Genomic DNA, 23,447 nt, shown 5'->3' with positions numbered 1-23,447 from the left:
CGGGGAACCTATGTGCTCTCACTATGGCCTATTATGGGGTCCCCTGTTCTGTTACATATTGAAACTATGCAAGGGACCCTAAGCACTGCCATAAAGGTCTGGTACCACAAACCGGAAAAGGTGCCAGTGGCAGCAACCCTCCTTTCCCAGGACAAAAAGCTAGCATGTATCCTCCCAGATGGAAGGGATTTGCCATTGTTGGTTCTTAAGACTACCATTTCTTTTTGTCTGTTGGTGTCAATAGGCTAATATGGCACAGGGCCCTCGTGGAAGACGCTTGTCGCGTAGATTATGAAGCGAGAACCTGTAGGGGTTGAGTGTGGGGACAGAGCCCCAGAGAGCAGTTTCCAGGCTCTCGGCCTCATGTGGAAAGGTGCTGGCTCGGGTAGTAGATAGCCATCAGCTGTGACTGGTTGGCCGTCAGCTGTAACCGTTGAGCCATTGGCGACTGATATAACTGCCGAGGCTACAGTGGGAAGCCGAGGAGAGTGGAGGAGAGTGAAGGAGAGTCGAGGAGAGTCGAGGAGAGTCGGTCGGATGGCAGGAAAGCGGACAGTAGGTCGCACGTCGTGTAAACCCAGCCTCGAGTGAGACCATAGTGGTATGACTTGCCTACCTATGGCTCCGTGGGTGTTCCTTTTTGGCCTAGCCATATTCTGCATTTTTATGTGGGGAGCAGGAGCTGAGACCCCGCAGGCCGCCCTGCATGATAGGGTCTTATGTTAATTTTTGCTCCAAAAGATGCATTAGAGCTAATGGTCCAGCTAGGTCTTATTTTCAGGGAAACACGGTACGTTCGAGAACTTGTTGCAATGACATTGCTAACCTTTTTTGATATCAGAGGAGTTACTCATTATTAATTTGTACCAACTGGACAAACAGTTTGTTGTCACACAGCAGCCTAACCGTCTGTTCCCTCGTGCCTATCCCTAAAGAACGAAGAGTCTGTGAGACTGTTCCTTTCAGGGACTTTGCTTCATCTTTGTGCTTACACTTCATGTCTCTCTGTTTGGCCCCCAAAAGATGGTTGGTCAGCCAATAACGGGTAAGATTCCTCATGGGAGGAAAAACCCAAGCCAGGCAGAAGCATGTGGGGACCACCAGGATAACTCGCGGAGTCGATAGAGGTGGGCACAGCCCCCACCTTTCCCTGGCTAAGGAGAGCTTCTTCCTATGTGGCTATATTCCTTCCCACAACCTGCTTGGAAAGTGAGCCAATGATTTGATGACATCAGTTCTCCTTCCATTCTTAACAATGAATTTTAACATAAAGGATTTGTTCCTGGGGAGGCACATATCATAATTGTTAAGACATCATGAGACTTATGATTCCAGCTGTTTTCAGGCAAGGGTGATTGATTTGAATCAGTTTTCTGGTATGATGTATGAGACTCACAGACCATGGAGAAAACAATATTACTTCCTTGTGTGTATATCAATAAAAGCCAGAAGGTGGCCCAATTCGGGGCTCTCAGTCCTTTGAGGCTGGGAGACCCTTGGCCCCCTGTTTCATAACTTTCTTGATTTCTGTTTCTTTTTTAACCCTTCACCGCCCCTTCACAAGAGGGCGCCCCTTCACCGCCCTCTCACTGCCTGTGTTGTGCTGGACGCGACAACAGTTAACCAAGTTTAATATTTGGAAATGCTGAAAAGGCTGCATGAAAAAGTTAGACAACCTGAACTTTTCACCAACAATTCATGCATCATTTAGCAAGTAAACAAATAACTATTGCAACACTCTCCCTGCTCACCTGATCTGGCCCCCATTGATTTCTTTCTTTACCCAAAGAAAAAGGAAATATTGAAAAACGTCATTTTGATGACATTAAGGACATCAAGGGTAATACAATGACAGCTCTAATGGCCATTCCAGAAAAAGAGTTTCAAAATTGCTTTGAAGGGTGGACTAGGCACTGGTGTCGGTGCATAGCTTCCCAAGGGGAGTACTTCAAAGGTGACCTTAGTGATACTCAACAATGAGATATGTAGCACTTTTTTAGGATGAGTTTGTGAACTTAATTGTCTGACCTCATGTATGTCAAATTTCCTGAGTTCGTGTGTCACATCTCCAGCTGTAAGAAAATTACCTACGCTTACTTATATAAGAAAAGCTAACCTGAAGTTCAGGGCAGCTGTCTTGTCTAGACATTGTCACTGGCCTCCTTGTTGCCTGACTTTTACTAACAGCTTTCTGTGCTTGCTTACTTTTCTGAATCTTGTGAACTTTTTCAAATTTCTGCGAACGACCAAGGATATCCAAAAACAATACAGTAAAACACCACCTACACTGCTGGGCTGTGATTGTCTTTCATTCTGCAGGAGAAAAGGAGACTCCATACTGTCCCATGTCAGACCATCAGGATGTACCAGCTTAAAGCAACAAATTGAAAGCCAGCAGATGAAGCTGTAAGCATGTTACCAGGAGGTCCTCTGGTGTGTTTCTTGCTCCGTTGCTCTCTTTCTCTGAACGTTTTTATCTCCGCTCTAGAGTGAGTGTGGAGACAAGTTAGCTTCTGTGCGTCCAACTCCTTGTATTCATTCGTTCACTTGCTCCATAAGGAAATAGATACTGACCTTTTGGCCTGACCTAAGCACCATTTCACAGGCCACACTGAACAGAAACAAGTGTGTACAGATTCTGTCCTGACCTGTCACTGCTATGAGACATGGGGCAGCAACCTGACGTGACCTCTGCGTGCCTCACTTTCCCTGTCTATCAGGAAACGGAGCAGCGTACCTCCTGTGGTTGTAGATACTGACTGGGTAAGTCACTGGCCTTCCAGTGAAGCAGAAACACAATACCCCACACTTTTATATCTTCCTGTGTGATGCTTTCAGCTTTTCCTGTGAGTTTTCATGTGGTCTCGCCTTACCCTCACACTAGTTTTGTGAGGTGGTATTTATCATCTCTATTATCTTCAAGAACCACGGGATTGGAAGCAAGCTGGAATGTCTCCACTAACTGGTGTCTGCAGCCCATGGTAGTGTCCCCCAAGGGCACTCTGCCTCATGGAGCTCCCCCGTGCAGAGGGCCAGGTAGTGACAAAAATAGGTTAAGATCAGCCATCAGTTTGTAGCTTGGGGATCCTATTTTTTTCCTGTGGTAAGTAATTATCTATGGGTTCCCCGAAGTGCCAGGTAAAATACCTTGGTAGAAACCCATTGGGCCAGAAATGCCTATAGTACCAACCTATTCCTTGAAGGTAAATGTGGACCTTTTCCTATAAAATTTACCAAAAATGTACATAGACCTAAAACTAGGAGCATATTAGGTCTGTAATATTTCAAAGTGCATGGTTTCATCAGCTTTGTCCTTGAAAGAAAGAGAGCTGTGTGGTCTGGAAAAGAGGCCCGAGAGGGGACAGACGTCAGTGACAGCAGCCCTGCAGGCTCTCTCCTGCCTGTGCAGCCACAGGGGTTGCCCAGGTCATCAGGACATCAGGGCCATCCCACTGGATCTGCGGAGTCCAGCTTCCACTTCATTGTCAGGAGCAAAGTCCCTGGCCTTCTGGCTGTGTCTGGCAGGTGACACTTGCCTCTCCAGTGAAGCTGGTCCTTTCAACCAAACAAGGCACGCATTCCCAATTTGTTACTTTAACGAGGTACTAAATATGCAACTTGACTATAAACACATAAGTTTCAGTGCCATTAGTGGCTTCCCTGCTGAGGGACTCCAAGGCGGAAGCACAGGACCTGGAAGGTATGGTCTGGGCGTCAAGGCTGCAGGGCCTTATAGGTGGCATCTGGGAGCAGCTGACTGCCACTGGAGATTTTGTGGGAAAAGCAAATCAGGGATAGAAGTTTCTGGAAAAGTGAGGAGTCACAGTTCAGTAGATAAAACATGGGTATGCCTGCGTGTATGAATTCTGCTGTTTTAAACCCAATTCATGGAAAATTCCAACTGACAGATTACTTATTAATGGAGTCAGTTCTTCCAAACTACACACAGAAAATTTTTTTCTATAAGAAATAAATAAAGCATGTATTATTTCATTTTTCTTTTACATAAAGACTTTTTTTTAAAAAAAGTTGTTTTCCATATTCCAAAACTGAACATGTTTACTGCAGAAAAAAATAGTAAATTGAAAAAAGCAAGCATTGATAAATTATTAGTTTATAGACATTTACCATTTATATCCAAATTATACATTATAACTCAAAAATATAGAGAGCATTTTCATTTTATAACAATCTTTACCAGTTAAATTGATGTCGAGTGACGTCATGGCAATGGTGGCAGCGGGGCGCTCTTTTTGAATCCTGCCCGAGATTTTCTGGCAATCAGGACATATAGAACACCTGAGGAGTCCTTTGCTCATCACACAGAACAGAGGGGAGACTCGTGGAGGAATTACCTGAAGGTGCGCACTGATTGCGACCAGAGGAGGAGGCAGGACAGCGAAGTGGAAGTGCGCCCCCCCCCCCCCCCCGCAGAGCCGAGGCCAGTCGGCGACCGCCCCTCGTGCCCAGGAGGTAGCGCAGACTCGTGGAAGGTTTGCTTTGGGGTGCGCTAATTGGGCAAGTGGGGGAGAAGAGAGAGGCGCGAAGTGGAAACACGCCCCCCTCCACGGCGGAGCCCAGGCCAGACGGCGACCACTGCGCGACTCCCAGGACAGAGCGGAGACTCGTGGAAGGTTTGCTTTGGGGTGCGCTAGTTGGGCGAGCGGGGGAGAAGTGAGGAGGGCAAGAGGAAAAGCGCCGCGCTCTCCCCACACCCCACGGTAGAGCTGCGGCCCTGCAGCGTGCCCACAGCAGCAGCGGCAGGCAGCACCCGGGGCTCTAGAGTCCCACGGGAGCCCACGGTGCAGCGGAGAGAGCAGGGTCCAGGAGGTGGGCTCTTTCCCTGCGTCCCACAGCTGATCGCTCCCGCCGGGACAGGTAGCTCGTGGGCTCTAGGGCAGACAAAGAATTCAGACGCCACACCTGGGCCCCTCACCCCACTTTTCAAATCCTCCCCCCGCCCTTCCAGAGACTTAAACTGACCCCTGAACTGAGGAGTAGTGTCAGATTACAGAGGGGCGTCTGTGCTCAGGCGCTGGGAAGTTTGGCAGCCAGCTCTGACCTTTGGAAGAGGCTGGTAGGAGGGAATTTTCGCTGGATGAGGAGAGAGGAGACTCCCACACCCCCAGCCACCACCTTTTCGGGCCTGCGGGAGGATTGTGGCGTGGCTCGCCTGGGAGAGGGAGGACCCCTCCATCCCCAGCCCCCACCCTTTCTGGCTGGCCTGGGGCAGGGCAAGGGCAACCGCGGAAGCACTCCCTGAGTTCAGCAGTAAGCGGCAGACTCAGCTCCCGGCTTTCAGCAGCTTAGAGATCTCCGGCCTGCCCCCTCCCACACACCCATGGAAGGAGGGCCCTAAGACTCAGGAGTACTGGGCACAGGGCTGGTGGAGCTACTCTCAGCATGCATTTGTGCAGGAAAGGACAGAAACTGCACAGTATTTCTGGAAACTGTCATCCAGACCCCTCAGCCCCTCACATTTAAATCTACACTCCCAAATTCACTCTGGGCACCAGGTGACCAGCACTGCCTGCGCAATAGGCAGGGAACTCTTTGGCACAGCGGAAGACAACCTGGAGATTACTTGTGGACTTAAGCCAAGACTGGTTCTGCTTTTTGTTTTGCTTTGCTTAGTGTTCTTTTTTTTTTTTTCTGCTTGTTGTGATTTGCTTTGTTCTGTCTTTATTTCTTTGATATCTTTGCCTTTGTTGAGTGGGGATTGTTGGTTGTGTTTTACATGTGAATGTACTTGATTTGTTTTCTTTGTTGTTGTTGTTGTTGTTGTACTTGGTAACTTGATTTGTGCTGAAACTGCCTTAACAGGGCCCAGCTTAAGAGGCACAAGATTCAACATATCCAGAAGCCAACTCTGGACCAAACCAGAATACTACCGGGTTTGACCTACAAGTCACACACTCAGAGGGAATTCTCTGAAGGCACAACATCCCATAGAGGCCAAACCTCATTTAAGTGGCCAACCCTCACCCAGCAGAACACCCTGCGGTGAGCCAAGTTTCACAACTAGATGGCCTAGGAGTTAAACCCATCTACTCACAAGCAAAAGCAATTAAAGTTCTTCTTGAACAGGACAATATACTAAACACACAAGCCACCTGTGGAGCACATGCAGAGGAGAAGAACGAGTAGTCCAAGTCAAATAGAAAGGACACATACTACATAAGATAACCCAGCAAGAACTAAGAGCTCTAGGGGATCGTCCTAATACATCAAAGCAAACACAGAGAGTCAGTCAGAATGGGGAGACAAAGAAATATGTCCCAAATGAAAGAACAGAGGAAACCTCCACAACTGGAACCAAATGAAGCAGAGGTAACCAACCTGTCAGAGACAGAGTTCAGAACACTGGTGATAAGAATGTTTAAGGAGCTTAGAGAAGACATAAAGAAGGATATAGAAATCATAAAGAACAACCAGTTAGAACTGAAAAAGGATGTAGAAATCTTAACGAACAACCAGCTAGAACTAAAGAACACAATTACCGAAATTAAGAACTCACTTGAAGGAATGACCAGCAGGTTAGATGAAGCAGAGGATCGAATCAGCTACTTAGAAAACAAGTTAGCAGAGATCACTCAAACTGAACAACAGAAAGAAAAAAGAATAAAAAACAATGAAGATGGGTTAAGAGACCTCTGGGATAACATCAAGCGCAACAACATGCGCATCATAGGAATACCAGAAGGCGAAGAGAGGAAGCAAGGGATTGAGAACATATTTGAGGTAATAATGTCCAAAAACTTCCCTAACCTGATCAAGGAAACCAACATACAAGCCCAGGAAGTGCAGTGAGTTCCAACCAGGATAAACCCAAACAGGCCCACACCAAGACACATTATAGTTAAAATGGCAAAGCTTAAAGACAAAGAGAATCTTAACAGCAGCAAGAGAAAGGCAGAAGGTTACATTCAAGGGAACTCCCATAAGACTATCAAATGACTTTTCTACAAAAACATTGAAGGCCAGGAGGGAGTGGCAGGAGATACTCAAAGTGATGGAACACAAAGGCCTACAACCTAGATTGCTTTATCCAGCAAGGCTATCATTTAAAGTTGATGGAGAGATAAAGAGCTTCCCAGAAAAGAACAAACTGAAAGAATTTATTACAACCAAGCCAGCATTGCAAGAAATACTAAAAGGACTTTTGTAAATAGAAGAATGATGAAAACAATTTACTACAAATTTAAAAATGGCAATAACTATGTACCTATCAATAATCACTTCAAATGTAAATGGATTAAATGCTCCAATCAAGAGACATAAGGTGGCTGAGTGGATAAGGAAGCTAGACTCTTGTATACGCTGTATACAAGAGACTCATTTCAGATCAAAAGACACACACAGGCTAAAAGTGAAAGGTTGGAGTAACATATTTCATGCAAATGGAAGCGAAAAAAAAAGCTGGAGTTGCACTACTTATATCTGACAAAATAGATTTTAAAATAAAGAAATTATTAAAAGACAAAGATGGGCACTATATAATAATAAAGGGATCAATCCGACAAAAGGACATAACCCTAGTAAACATCTATGCACCTAACATAGGAGCACCTAAATATATAAAACAGGTACTGATGGACATAAAGACAGAGATCAACAGCAACACTATGATAGTAGGGGACTTCAACACACCTCTGACAACAAGGGACAGGTCCTCCAGACAGAAAATCAATATGGAAACAACAGCCTTAAATGATACTTTGGACCACTTGGATTTAATCGATATTTTCAGAGCATTTCACCCCAATGCTGCAGAATACACATTCTTCTCAAGTGCACATGGAACATTTTCCAAGATAGATCATATGTTAGGAAACAAAACAAGCCTTGATAAATTTAAGAAAATTGAAATCATACCAATTGTCTTCTCTGACCACAGTGCTATGAAATTAGAAATGAAATACAGGAAATAAAAATCAGGAAGACACACCAATTCATGGAAGCTGAATAACATGTTACTAAATAATGAATGGGTCAAGCAGCAGATCAAAGAAGAAATCAAAAGATATCTCGAGACAAATGAGAATGAGAACACGACGACCCAAAATCTATGGGATGCTGTGAAAGCATCCCATAGAGGGAAGTTCATAGCACTGCAGGCCTACCTAAAGAAACAAGAAACATCACTAATTGACAGTTTATCTTCACACTTAAGGGATCTGGAAAAAGAACGGCAAAATAAGCCCAAAGGGAGCACAAGGAAGGAGATAATAAGGATCAGAGCAGAAATAAATGAAACAGAAACCAGAAAAACAATACAAAAGATCAATGAATCCAAGAGTTGGTTCTTAGAGAAGATAAACAAAATTGACAAACCTTTAGCCAGACTCATTTAAAAAAGGAGAGGACCCAAATCAATAAAATCAGAAATGAAAGAGGAGAAATGACAACACACACCACAGAAATACAAAAAAATTTAAGAAATTACTATGAGCACCTATATGCCAACAAATTTGACAATCTGAAAGAAATGGACAATGTCCTAGAGGCACACAACCTTCCAAGGCTAACTCAAGAAGAAACAGAAAGCCTGAATAGTCTGATTACCACCAGGGAAATTGAATAGTAATCAATAATCTCCCAACAAACAAAAGCCCTGGACCAGATGGCTTTACAGGTGAATTTTTCAAAACGTTCAAAAAAGAATTATCACCTATTCTCCTCAAGCTCTTCCAAAAAATCCAGAAGGAAGGAAGACTCCCAAACATTTTTTAGGAAGCCACTATCACCCAGATCCCAAAAGCAGACAAAGACACCACAAACAAAGAAAACTACAGGCCGGTATCTCTAATGAACATAGATGCAAAAATTCTCAACAAAATATTAGCGAACAGAATTCAGCAATACATTAAAAAGATCATACACCATGATCAAGTGGGATTCATCCCTGGTATGCAGGGGTGGTTCAACATCCGCAAATCAATTAATGAGATACACCATGTTAACAAAATGAAAAATAAAAATCACATGATCATATCAATAGATGCAGAAAAAGCATTTGATAAAATACAGCAGTCATTTATGATAAAAACACTTAAGAAAGTGGAATAGAAGGATCATATCTCAACATAATGAAGGCCATATATGACAAACCCACAGCTAACATCACACTCCATGGGGAAAAGCTAAAACCATTCCCCCTAAGATCAGGAACAAGACAAGGTTGCCCACTTTCTCCACTTCTATTCAACACAGTGCTGGAAGTTCTAGCCACAGCAATCAGACAAGAGAAATAAATAAAAGGCATCCAAATTGGTAAGGAGGAAGTAAAATTATCACTATATGCAGATGATATGATACTATATACAGAGAACCCTAAAGACTCCACCAAGAAACTGTTAGAACTGATAGATGAATTTAGTAAAGTAGCAGGATATAAAATTAATATTCGGAAATCAGTTGCATTTGTATATACCAATGATAAAATATCAGAAGGAGAAATTAATAAAACAATTCCATTCACAATTGCTCCAAAGTCTATAAAATATCTGGGAATAAATCTAACCAAAGATGTAAAATATCTGTACTCAGAAAATTATACATCACTGAAGAAAGAAATGGAAGAAGACATAAATAGATGGAAACACATTCCATGTTCATGGATAGGAAGAATTAATATAGTTAAAACGTCCATACTGCCTAAGGCAATATACATATTCAATGCAATTCCTATGAAACTACCAATGATGTTTTTCACAGAAATAGAACATATAATCCTAAAATTTATATGGGACCATAAAAGACCCCGGATAGCCTCAGCAATCTTGAGAAATAAGAACAAAGTGGGAGGTATAACGATACCTGATTTCAAACTATACTACAAGGCTACAGTAATCAAAACAGCATGGTACTGGCATAAAAATAGACACATAGATCAATGGAACAGAATAGAGAGTCCAGAAGTAAATCCATGCCTGTATGCCCATCTAATCTACGACAATGGAAGCAAGAATGTACGATGGGGTAAAGACAGTCTGTTCAATAAGTGCCGTTGGGAAACCTGGAGAGACACATGCAAGAAAATGAAGCTGGACCACCTCCTCACACCATATACAAAAATAAATTCAAAATGGCTTAAAGACTTAAATGTAAGATCTGAAACCATAAAATGCCTAGAAGAAAATATAGGAAGAAACTTCATGGACATTACCCGGAGTAAGATTTTCACTGATATATCCCCTCGCGCGAGGGAAGTAAGAGAAAAATTAAACATGTGGGATTACATCAAACTAAAAAGTTTTTTCACAGCAAAGGAAACCATCAATAAAACAAAAAGGGATCCTACTGAATGGGAAAAGATATTTGCCAATGATATATCTGATAAGGGATTAATATCACAAATCTATAAAAAACTTACTCAACTCAACTCCAAAAAAACAAACAACCCAATTAAAAAATGGGCAGAGCGCTTGAGGAGACATTTTTCTAAAAAGGACATAAAGGAGGCAAGAAGACATATGAAGAAATGCTCAACCTCACTAACCATCAGAGAAATGCAAATAAAAACACAATGAGATACCACCTCACTCCAGTCAAAATGGCTATCATCAATAAATCAACAAACAACAAATGCTGGGGTGGATGTGGAGAAAAGGGAATGCTAGTGCACTGTTGGTGGGATTGCAGATTAGTGCAGCCACTATGGAAAACAGTATGGAGGTATCTCAGGAATCTGAAAATGGAGCTACCCTATGATCCAGTAATTCCACTCCTAGGCATCTACCCAGAGAAATCCAAAACTCCAATTCAAAAATCAGTATGCACTCCTATGCTTATTGCAGCACTTTACACAATAGCAAAGGTATGGAAACAACCGAAATGCCAATCGGTAGATGACTGGATTAAGAAGCTGTGGTACATTTATACAATGGAGTATTACGCAGCCATAAAGAAGAAAGAAATCTTATCATTTGCAACAACATGGATGGATCTAGAGAACATTATGTTAAGTGAAATAAGTCAGAAAGAGAAAGACAAGTACCATATGATCTCACTTATGTGTGGAATCTAAAGAAAAGAATATGTGAATGAACTAATCAGAAACAGTTTTGGGAACACAAAGAAAAAACCGAGAGTTTTTAGATGGGCGGGGGGTGGGGGGCGTTGGGGATAAGGGGAAAGGTGAAGGGATTTGGAAGCAGCTGGTAACCACAAGATGGCCTCAGGGTTTTTTGAAAATTAATTTGGGGAGCGTATTCAATAATGTTGTAAAGATTTTGTTGGGTATTCGATGGACATGCGTCCTATTTGGGAGACCACCTCAGGTATACTGTGGATGCTTGATCATGGCATTGTACACCAGAAGCTAAACATTAATGAATGCCAAATATAATGTGATGGCTCGGTGTGAGGTCGGAGGGATAATGGATGGGGGGAGGGAGGTTCACAGTGTGAGGGATATAAATGATGAACGTCTAAGTATTACCTTGTCTTCTACACCTGAAACTAATAAATTAAAAAAAAAAAACAAACTGGGGCCAGATGGGCACTGGACTTATTAGGAAGACCACTTCGTAGATTGTGTAGATGCCTGACCACTCGGCTGTACACCTGAAGCTGAAGTTGAATATTATTGAATGTCAACTATAATTAAATACATATAGAGAGAGTTACGGGATGTGGAATATAGCATAGGGAATAGAGTCAATGGAACTGTAATAGATATATACAATGTCAGGGGGTAGTAGATTGGGGGAGGCGGTTATCACTTTGTGAGGGGTGTAAATGTCTAACTATTACATTGTTTTGTACACCTGAAACTAATGGAGGGAAAAAAAGAAGAAGAAATCAAGAATATTTTTGATAGAGGGTAGGTGGGTTACTATCCTTAATAGCTGAGACAAGTGCTTCCAAAAATAAACCACTTTTTAAAATTGAAATTTCCCAAAATATATTAAGTAAAATGTCATAATTCAATCAAAAAAAAAAATGATGCCAACTTACAAGTATACCATGGTTTTTTGTTTTGTTTTTTCATTCCTAATATGGTACCTTTGGGTTATTAACAAATTGTTTATGTAGATTAAACAAAGCTATTAATAGTATACTTAAGTCATATTGTTAAATAATAATCTTTAAACATAAATTCCTAAAAAGAAAGTTGTACATCCGAAAGCGTGTGTGTTTCTGATGCTCTGAAAGCATCAGCCACACACTGCACAGCAGCTTCCCGCAGTTAGGGGTACCCAGCCATGAGTGGGAAACGTCAAAGAACAGTGCCCACCTGCCTTTGCACCTTGTTAGCCCTTTAAATTATTCCATTTCAACTGTTATCTGTCACCATGTACCAAAATTAATTCAAAGTGGATCAAAGACTTAAGCATAAGACCTGACACAATAAACTACATAGAAGAAAACATAGGTACTAAACTTATGGACCTTGGGTTCAAAGAGCATTTTATGACTTTGACTCCAAAGACAATGGAAGTAAAAGCTAAAATAAACAAATGGGACTATATGAAACTTAAAAGTTTCTGCACAGCAAAAGAAACCGTTGACAACTAAATAGGCAACCGACTGAATGGGAGAAGATTTTTGCAAACAGTTCCTCCGATAAGGGTCTAATATCCAAAATATACAAGGATCTCATGAAACTCAACAACAAAAAAACAAACAACCCAATTGAAAAATGGGCAGAGGACCTGAAGAGACATTTATCCAAAGAGGACTTACAAATGGCAAATAGACATATGAAAAAATGCTCAACATCACTAATCATCAGAGAAATGCAAATAAAAACCACAATGAGATATCACCTCACCCCAGTCTGAATGGCTATCATTAACAAGACAAATAGCAACAAGTGTTGGAGAGGCTGTGGAGAAAAAGGAACCCTCATACACTGTTGGTGGGAATGCAGACTGGTGCAGCCGCTATGGAAGGCAGTGTGGCAGTTCCTCAAGAAATTACGAATAGAATTACCATATGACCCAGCAATCCCTCTCCTGGGTATCTACTCAAAGAATCTGAAATCATTTATACATAAAGACACGTGTGCTCCAATGTTCATTGCAGCTTTGTTTACGGTGGCCAAGACATGGAAACAACCAAAATGTCCTTCGATAGATGAATGGATAAAGAAGTTGTGGTATATATACACAATGGAATACTATTCGGCGTTAACGAAAGATGATATAGGAACATTTGTGACAACATGGGTGGATCTTGAGAATATAATGCTAAGCGAAATAAGTCAGACAGAAAAAGCAGAGAACCCTATGATTTCACTGATATGTGGTATAAACCAAAAACAAGACAAACACATGAGAAACAAGAACTCATAGACACAGACAATAGTTTAGTGGTTACCAGAGGGTAAGCGGGGTGGGGGGAGGGAGATGAGGGTAAGGGGGATCAAATATATGGTGATGGAAGGAGAACTGACTCTGGGTGGTGAACACACAATGGGATTTATTGATGATGTAATACGGAATTGTACACCTGAAATTCTGTAATTTCATTAACAATTGTCACCCCAATAAATAAATTTAAAAAGAAATATTCCATTTCAGCACTGCAAATTAGATAGTAAAACTGATATTTTCAAACAATTTGAAATGATTTAGTCTTATTCTCCAAATTGCATATTCATTTCGTTTGCTCACTTTTCTACTGTGTAACATTTTCCAGTTTTTTGGTAAAAATTCCTCCTATATGTGAGGTCATTAGCCCTTTGTATGACTTCTGATTTTGTTGTGGAAAACTTATATGTGCAGAAGTTTAAAACATAAAATCACATATAAAATAATACATAAAATAACACATGTAAATATTATCCTGGGCATTCACCATTGATAACATGCTTGCAAAGATCTTCCCAACTCCCATAATGTAGAAATAATTTCTTGTATTTTCTTACCCATAAAATCCTTATGCAATTTTATTTATTAAGAAACATAAGCCTTAACTTTCAAAAGTTTTAAATAGTTAGTCAATTGCCCCCACATATTATTTTTTTAATTTTTTTTAAATTTATTAGTTTCAGGTGTACAAGACAAGGTAATACTTAGACGTTCATCATTTATATCCCTCACACTGTGAAGCCCCCTCCCCCCATCCACTATCCCTCCGACCTCACACTGAGCCATCACATTATATATATAAAATTATAGTTGGCATTCATTAGCCCCCACATATTATTAAATACTGTACATTTTCCCCACCAATTTGCTAATCTTTATAATACATTTAATCCCTCAACATAGTTTGTAGCACATTTAATCTTCCAGATGAACGTTGGAATTTATATCACTTTGGAATTTTGGATGAAATTTTCTTAAGTGTATAGATTATTTCAGGAAATTTTACAATATGTTTCTATGATCAACTTTTATGTTTTTTAGTGTGATATTTTATGAAACTTTGTACTTTTTAATCTAGCCACGAGCTCTTTGTTCAATTTATTGGTCATTGCCAGAACGAACTTGATCTGGTCCCCGCAGTTGATAACTCTTCATCCTTAGCAAAGTTATATATTATACTCTTTCATTTGTAACCAGGACTATTCTGAGATTCTTTTTGTTTTGTTTAGTTTTGATTTGATTGGAATTGCTTTTTTAATCCAAACAAATAATTACAGCCTGTAAAAATGAATACCAATTTGCCCCCACCTTTTCTTTTTAGTTTTATTAGCTATGATAGTAAGGAACTCTTTTAAATTCCAATCACCACTTGATGTAAATTTGACATTTTAGGTATTCTTTATCAGGTTAAAGAAGTATATCTTCCTCTTCTTTGTTAATCAGATTATGTACTCAATTTAATTGTGTCTTTAGGGATTTTGGTAGACTCCAAAATCCTCACTATGATATCTATCCTCCTCCACTTTAAACCTTTAGAAGCAGAGTCCCCCAAGTTTTTGCTGGGCAGAAACAGGCTCTTTCCCAGGTTTTCTTGAAATTTGGCCACATGGTTAATTTCAGGCCAATGGGAGGTGAACAGAAGTAAAGTGAGCAACATGTGGCTTCTCCCTTTTTTTGGAGATGTTTTTTTTTTTTTTTTTTCTCTCCAATATTGGGTACAGCAGCAACTGGGATAGCACCTTGGACAAGAGGTGAAGAGATGTGGCTTCGACCTTGTAGGTCTTTACCATCTGTGTGCTTCACCTGTGAAACTGAGAAAACCATTGAACATGTCCCTAAAAGCAACGTGGGTCAGAAACCAGTATGAGTCAAGTGCTTCAGATAGTCCCCAGCTAAAGAGCAAATGTTCAAGGACTGCTGTTAGTGTTGTCAGCAGGCATGAGTATCTTGGCAATCCTGCTTACATTCCTGAATTAATTTCAGTTTAATTTTCATTTCTTTTCTGTGGAACAGTTTGACTAGCATAGCCATTATCAATTTTCTGAAGTTTGTTGGGTGTTTTTTGCTGTGTTTGAGCTCTTTTAATTAATTCTAAGAAGTTGTTCTACCAAGGATGTGTACATCTTTTCCATAAATTATTTTACCTTCTTATTCTAGGACTGGCTTTTCCTGCAAACTAGTGCTCTGAATCATCCCACTGGGCTGAGACATCTTGAAAGTCAATACATGCCTAAAACAAAAGTTTAAACGCCCCATGATAGTTTGTTACAGAGATCTCTCTCTAAGCCCAAAGCATTGCTTTCTGCCATGTGTTTAATGCAAATCCTGATGATCATTCAGATTAATTCTGGAACTACCCATGCCTCCCCCCTTTCTGCTCCTCACCAAAGACACACGACTGGGAACAAAGGAATCTAGTCTGTCTGTTGACATACACAGGGTGATGATCACAGCAGAGCTCAAGTGAGAGGGAGGTGGGTAAGCACACATAAGGAGCACTGCTGCTGTGTTCAAGCCAGTGCTGTTCTGCCTTTTCTTGTCACTCTCCTCAGCACTATCGGAAATGTCTCTGTGTTATAAACACATGTGAACTACAGTTAACTACGACCAGTCACCCTGTCATCACGGAAACAACTGTTGAAGTTACCAGGATACATGAAAAAGCACTTATGGTTGTTATAGTGAATTAAATTGCTCTCCTAAAAAGATATTAAGGATAACCCCTGACACCTGTAAATGTGACCTTATTGGGAAATAAAGTCTCTGTAGATGAAATGAAATTAAGGTGAGGTTATAGTGGATTAACTGGGGCCCAAATCGAAAGATGGTGTTTGTAAGAGGAAGGAGAGGGAGATTTGCACATAGAAACACACGGTGGGCAGAAGACAGATGCAGAGATGGAACAAAGCAGCTACAACTAAGGGACACCAAATGGTTGCTGGCGATACGAGAAGCTAGAAGAGGCAAGGAAGGTCATTCCCTAGAACCTTCAGAAAGAAGGCCCTGCTTCAGAGAACATGACACCTTGATTTCAGATTTCTATCCTCCAGAAAGGTGAGAGAATACATTTCTGTCATTTTAAGTCACCCAATTTGTTATGGCACTCCTCAGAAATTAATACAGTAAAGAAGAGAAAACTGCAGTTTTAGTTGCTGTTGAGCCCCGCCCCACCACCCCAGTTTCTGTGCCTTTTATTTCTCTTTTTCTTATCTTATCGCACTGAATATGAACTTGATTTTGATTTTAGGTAAAGGTCTTTAATCATTTTTTTATTAAAGATGAAATTAAACTTTAGAGCAAATGAAGTCCAAAGTATGTAGAAGAAAGAAAATAATAAAAATAAGAGTGGAAATAGATAAAATAGAAAATGTACAAAGCTAATATCAGGTTCTTTAAAAATTAATACAAATAATAAAACTTTAAAGACAGTGAACAAAGAAAATAAAGAAATTGACAATATCAGATACATCAGTTGTTAAAAGAATATTAAGGAAATAGCAGGAAAAAGTTTATGCTAATAAATTTGACTATATAGATGAAATGAAAATAATTAATTGAAAAAAACTTAAACTGATAGGAGATATGAACCGTCTACAAAATCCTTTATCTAGTAAATATATTGACTATGAAATAAAAAAAAATATTTCACCAAAAAATGGTTTCAGATCCAAATTAATATACCAATAAATTCTAGAACGCTCTTAAGAAGAAAGTAACATCAACCTTACATAAACATTTACAGAAAATTGTTATAGGAATAATTTTCAACTGGTTTCATTCAGCAAGCATAATTGTGATAATAAAATGTGACAAAACCATTACAAGGAAAGAAAATATGGACAAATATCTCCCATGAACATAACACCAAAAATTATTTGTTTTAATATAAACATATCTAATTCAACAAAGATAATAAATTACTAGCAATATAATTTATTCCAGGTGTACACATTGGTTAAACATTTCCAAATCAGTCATAATTTACTTCACTTATAAGATGAAGTAAAAAAATAGAAGAGTCATTTCATTTGATGTGGAAAAACCTGTAACAAAATTCAACAGCCAAACACAATGTTAAAAGACCAGGAAACTAGAACAGAATGATGTTTAGTCTAATATAGGGCATGTGCAAATCTAAGGTTAACAATGGAGTGAATAACACAGCGTTTACACTCCACCCCTGTTGTTGGGACAACACTGTTCATTCACTCTCGCACTTCTGTTCAGTCTTGTGCTGTAAATCTTAAGTCATTGCAAGAACGCACGAAGCAAGAAAGCACCTGGATAGAAAATAAAGAAGTAAAGCTGGACTATTTTAAAGATTATATGATCGTACACAAGGACAACCTCATACAATGTACAAAATAAAGGAGAAAACAAACCACTAGAACAAATACATCAATTTAGCAAGGTCACAGGATTAAAGGGTTCACATGCAAACACCAAATATATTTCCATAGAATAATAATGAAAAATGTGAATATAAAATTTCAAAGAAAATATCATTTAAAAAGCTTTTAAAACATCAAAACCTAACATATATGGATGAATTGCGTAAAATGGGCAAAAGAAGGTATACAAAAGCCTACTAAGCAAATGTCGTCAGGGAGATAAATCAGAGCCATGGGGTGCTTTTCACACCCCTGGACCTGTGAACACAAGCAGCTGGGGCATACAACTGCAACTCTCAAGCTCCGCTGGTGGTGACTTTGCTGGAAGTAACTGTGAAGGAGTGTTTGGTAGTTTATTATAAGGTTACATGGACTTTTACCTTGGGCCAACTAATTCAATTTTTTGACATTTATATAAAAGCAGTGAAAACATGTATCCAAAAGAAGACTTATTTGGTGATATTTATAGCAGTCTTATTCATGCTATCTCAATTTCATTGATAGGGGAATGAATAAACAAATTTTGGTTCCTTCTTACAGTGAAATAATATTTAGCATTAAGAAGCTAAACATTAATGAATGCCAACTATAATTTTATATATATAATGTGATGGTTCAGTGTGAGGTCGGAGGGATAGTGGATGGGGGGAGGGGGGTTCACAGTATGACGGATATAAATGATGAACGTCTAAGTATTACTTTGTTTTGTACACCTGAAACTAATAAATAAATAAATTAATTTAAAACAAAAGAACGAAGAAACTACTACTGACACATGCAAAAACGTGGATGAATCTCAAAAACATTGAGTGAAAGGTGACATACAGAATAAGGTATATAATGGTATTATTTAATCTACGAGTACGTGAAGTTCAAGAGCACATAAAATCTCACTTCCAGTTTTACAAATTTTTGCTGCTGGAATGGAGGAAGAAGGGGTCATGAGGTCATGTTTTCAGCCTATTCTGTGGTTGTATTGTCCCCAGAAAGCCAGCTGAACAAAAATCCATGTCGCTGAGTTTCCTCACATGACAAGTAACTGCTCTTTCTTTCCATTCCATTTCTTCAGGCAGAAAATAAGTCAAAGGTTTCCTGGCGAGCAAGTTGCTTCCACCCCAGCATCCTTCACTGTCTGCACTGACAAGGGCATGGTCCCATGTCACATGTGTTCTGTGCTTCAGGCCATGAGGTTTTCTCTGTTTTTACTCACCTTACTTTCACTATAATGGGCATTATAACCAGAAACCTACTTATTTTATAGAGTTTAAATAATATGGGCAAAAGTCCAAAAATAAAGTATACAAATAACCAGCAAGCAAATGTAAAAGTACCTAATAAATTCATTTTCTGTGTACAAATTATTTTTGGTAAGCTATTTTTGAATATTTTAATGTCGGTTGGTACTTATGCTACACCTGAATAACTATAGAAACTTGAATACAAGTAATACCAAGTCAATGTATTTTATTTTATTCAAAAAACTGAAATGATGTGTCTTTCTTTTCCAAAATGAAATTGAGTATGGAGTTTCAAAGCGTTCTTCAAGAATGTTGTTTGACATAAATTTATCTGTTTCCCCCACACACATCAATATTTATTTCCATTAAACAGAGCTACCTCTTGCATTATTTCCAGAGCTATAACCCAATACTTAGCTGTTTTTGAAACAACTACCTGGGGAAAGTTTGCCTTTTACAAATGTTTCTGAGTCAAAGAGTAAATGACAACTGGGTATGGATTATTCAGCCCAAAGAAAGAAACAATCTAAGAAAGTTAATTTCTGTTTCATTGATCTATTTGTCTGTCTTTACACCAGTTGTCACACTGTCTTGACTGCTATAGCTTTATAAAAAGTCTTGAAATCAGGTAGTGCTAGTCATCCAATTTTGTTCTTTTTCAAAGTTGTTTTGGATATTCTAGATCCTTTGCATTTCCACATGGATTTCAGAATTTGTTTACCAGATCCATGAAAGAACAAATTGATAAATTAGACTTTTTCAAAATTAAAAACTATTCTTCGGGGGAAAAAAAGAAAGAAAGAAAGTTTATTTCACTGAGACAAGATGTCTGAGCTCACGAATGGCTCGGTGGTGAGTGGAACGCCCTGAAGGGCCCAGCCTCACTGGCTGTCCCGCCCCTGTCATACCCTCTGGGTTGACTGCATGGACACCAGCTCTGCTTTCTCTGGAGAGACTTTGAAAGAGTGTTTGTTTCAATGCCACCCATTGTTGTCCGCAGATGTGTCTATGTGCTTGCGTGCTGAGAGTATTTACACAGAATGTGCGCCAACCTTCGTTTCCACCTCTTTCAATGTGGTTCAGCCTTGCTGAAGAAAGTTTTCAAAAACAAAGACAAAAATTGCCTGCTTTCCGAAAAGGCTTTAGCTCACATATAACTTACTGTCTGAAGTACCCTTAACACTTCGCGTCAGTAACAACAGGTAAATAGAAGGAAAAACACTGAGAATTTGCGTAAAGTATATCTTTACCCAAATCACCTTGTCTACAGCAAGTTTTGTAGGCAGAAATGTGTCAAGGGGTAGTGGATGCGGGGGCTCCATCGGATGTGACATGGTGACTCTTCCTCACAAGCACCTTCTCAATTTTAGAAATATGCCCTCTGATTATGTCTTTCATTATAAATAAAAGATTCTGAATGTATTAAGAAAATAGGGTGGGTTTACTCTAAAGTACATTGTATCACAAAGACTGCCAGGATTCTGGGGATGTTTAACTGCTTTCCGATGCACAAGCTCCACTGAATAACTGAAGTCTCCACTTGACGTATTTAAAAACTTTCCACACTAGTATTTCAAAAACTTTTGTTTTTCCCAGAGGTTCATTTAAATGTAAGAAGTAAATTACAAGAGGTCATCAAAATGGCGGCGTGAGGTGAGCCTCTGTAAAGCTCCCTTCGGATTTACAACTAATAGAACAAAAATAACTCCACAAAGGACTCTCTGCACAGCACACAGACAAGATGAAGAGGCCCACTACTGAATTCACCTAAAAGGTGGGAGAATCGCGCGAGCGGGGAGGAGGGAAGAGAGAAGTGCGGAGACGGAGCTGCAAAGGCGCAGGACGCAGACCTAGCTCAGTGCACCAAGCTCGCTGCATCCCGAAACTAATGCAGCTGCGAGAGAGGGAAGAACTCGGACTGCTAGGGCTCCACTTATGGCCCACAGGGCTAAGGGGGTAGTTATAACACGGCTGAACCCAACGCTCACGGCAGAGACCTCGGAGCAAAGACGGAAGAAAGAAGGCTGAAAACGGTGGTTTAAGCCCTCACTGCCAAGCAGAGAACAGAAGCCATAGGCACTGAGACTAGCCGCCCCCTCCCTACCCTCCCAGAGTTCGTCCCGCCCCCACCTGCCTGGTGCTAGAAGCGATAAAGTAGCACTGTCAGATCAAAAGAACAGAATATTTGCTGTTCTGAGAATATGGACCATAGACACAGATTCACAGCCCAACTAGTTCCGGCAAAGGGGAGGGAGCTGTGGAAGCTGGACAGGATGTGGTGGTGGTCGCTGCCATTACTGTGGGCCACCTCTCACAACTCACCCCACCCCTGGCCCCACCTATCTGGGCGGTTCCCTGCAGGAGTAAACAGAACTGCTGAAACAAATGGGCTCTGAATCTGGTGCAGAAAGAGCTTTGGAACTTCAAAAGCTCTCCGCATCCCCACAGGGACATGGTGCCCTATGACCCAGGCGAACTGTTAACAGAGGAGAAGCCCGTTTCCCAGGGAATCCCCTATTATGTGAGAAGCTGGAATAGTGCAGAGAGAACATAACAGTACTGTGTGACAGAGGAAAAAAAGGCTGCAGTCAGAGAGAAAATACAACATTCTACCAACAAGTATTGGAAAACAAAAGAAAGACCTCTTCCTATCTACCTGTTGCAGAAGCCACTCCTGTAGATGTGTAGGAAGAGAAATAATAAATCAGTAATTGCCATGAATAACCAAGGCAACAAGACAGCTCAGAAATAAAGTGAAAAGTCTCCAGAAAAGGAACTTAAAGACATGGAAATATGTGACTTAAATGACAGAGAATTCAAGACTAGAGTTCTGAAAAAAATCAACGAGATACAAGAAAACACAGAAAGGCAATTTAATGAACTAAAAAATGCAATCAAAGAACAACATGAGCATTTTACGAAAGAAATTGAAATTTTTTTAAAAAGCCAAAGAGAATTTCTGGAGATTAAGAACTCAATAGAAGAAATTAAGAATGAAATAACCAGCTTAGGTAGCAGAGTTGACCAGATGGAGGAAAGAATCAGTGACATCGAAGATGGAAATCTGGAAATTACACAGATGGAAGAAGAAAGAGGCTTGAGACTTAAAAGAAATGAAAGAACTCTACAAGAACTTTCTGACTCCATCAGAAAGAGCAATATAAGAATAATGGGCATACCAGAGGAGAAGAAAGAGAGAAGGGAACAGAGAATATATTCAAACAAATTGTTGATGAGAACTTCCCAAACTTGTGGACAGAACTGGATCCTAGAATCCAAGAAGCAAACAGAACACCTATGACCTCAATCCCAACAGGCCTTCTCCAAGGCACATTGTATTGAAGTTTTCTACAATCAACAACAAAGAAAGAATTTTCAAGAAAGCCAACGAAAAGAAGACGGTAACCAACAAAGGAAAGCCCATTAGATTATCATCATATTTCTCAGCAGAAACTCTACAAATCAGGAGGCATTGGAACCAAATATTCAAACTATTGAAAGAGAGAAATTATGAGCCTAGAATAATATATACAGCAAATATATCCTGTAAATATGAAGAAGGAATAAAGATCTTTCCAGACATACAGACGCTGAAGGTATTTTCTAACGCACGACCTGCACTACTAGAAATACTAAAGGAGGCTATTAGACCACCATCAACAGGGACAATTTGTGGAAACATAAAAAGGGGGAGAGTAAAGGCCTGAACCGGAATATGGAAATGGAGAAAGTAAACGTACTGCAGAAAATGGAATACTCTAAATACCACACTTTATTTACATAAACTTAAGGGTAACCACTCAAAAAAAAATCCAGAGGTGAAATATATACTGTAATAAAAGAAGAAACAGGGAAAATCATATAATACCACCACACAGAACACACAACAACATAAAGGCAAAGAAACAATGGAGACACAACCTTAACAGAAAACTAAAGATAGAATGAGAGGAAATCCTCACATATCAATAATCACCCTAAATGTAAATGGAGTAAACTCACCAATCAAAAGGCACAGAGTAGCAGATTGGATGAAAAAACTAAACCCAACCATATGCTGTCTACAAGAGACACATCTCAGCTACAAGGACAAGCATAGACTCAAAGTGAAAGGGTGAAAATTGATACTCCAAGCAAATGGTACCCAGAGAAAATCAGGTGTAACCATAATGATATAACGAGAAACAGACGTCAGGGTGAAAAAGACAACAAGAGACAAAGATGGACATTTCATCATGGTAAAGGGGACTATACAACAAGAACACATAACAGTCATCAATGTTTATGTCCCCAATCAGGGAGCACCAAAATATACCAAGCAACTGTTAACAGAACTAAAGGGAGAAATTGACCAAAACACAATTATGCTGGGGGACTTAAATACATCATTGACAGCTATGGATAGATCATCCAAACAGAAAATAAATAATGAAATAGCAGCCCTAAATGACATATTAGATGAAATGGACATAATTGACATATATACAGCACTTCATCCT

Source organism: Rhinolophus hipposideros (assembly GCF_964194185.1).
Source record: "Rhinolophus hipposideros genome assembly, chromosome: 4".
Classification (NCBI taxonomy): domain Eukaryota; kingdom Metazoa; phylum Chordata; class Mammalia; order Chiroptera; family Rhinolophidae; genus Rhinolophus; species Rhinolophus hipposideros.
Note: the sequence above shows the minus strand (reverse complement) of the source record.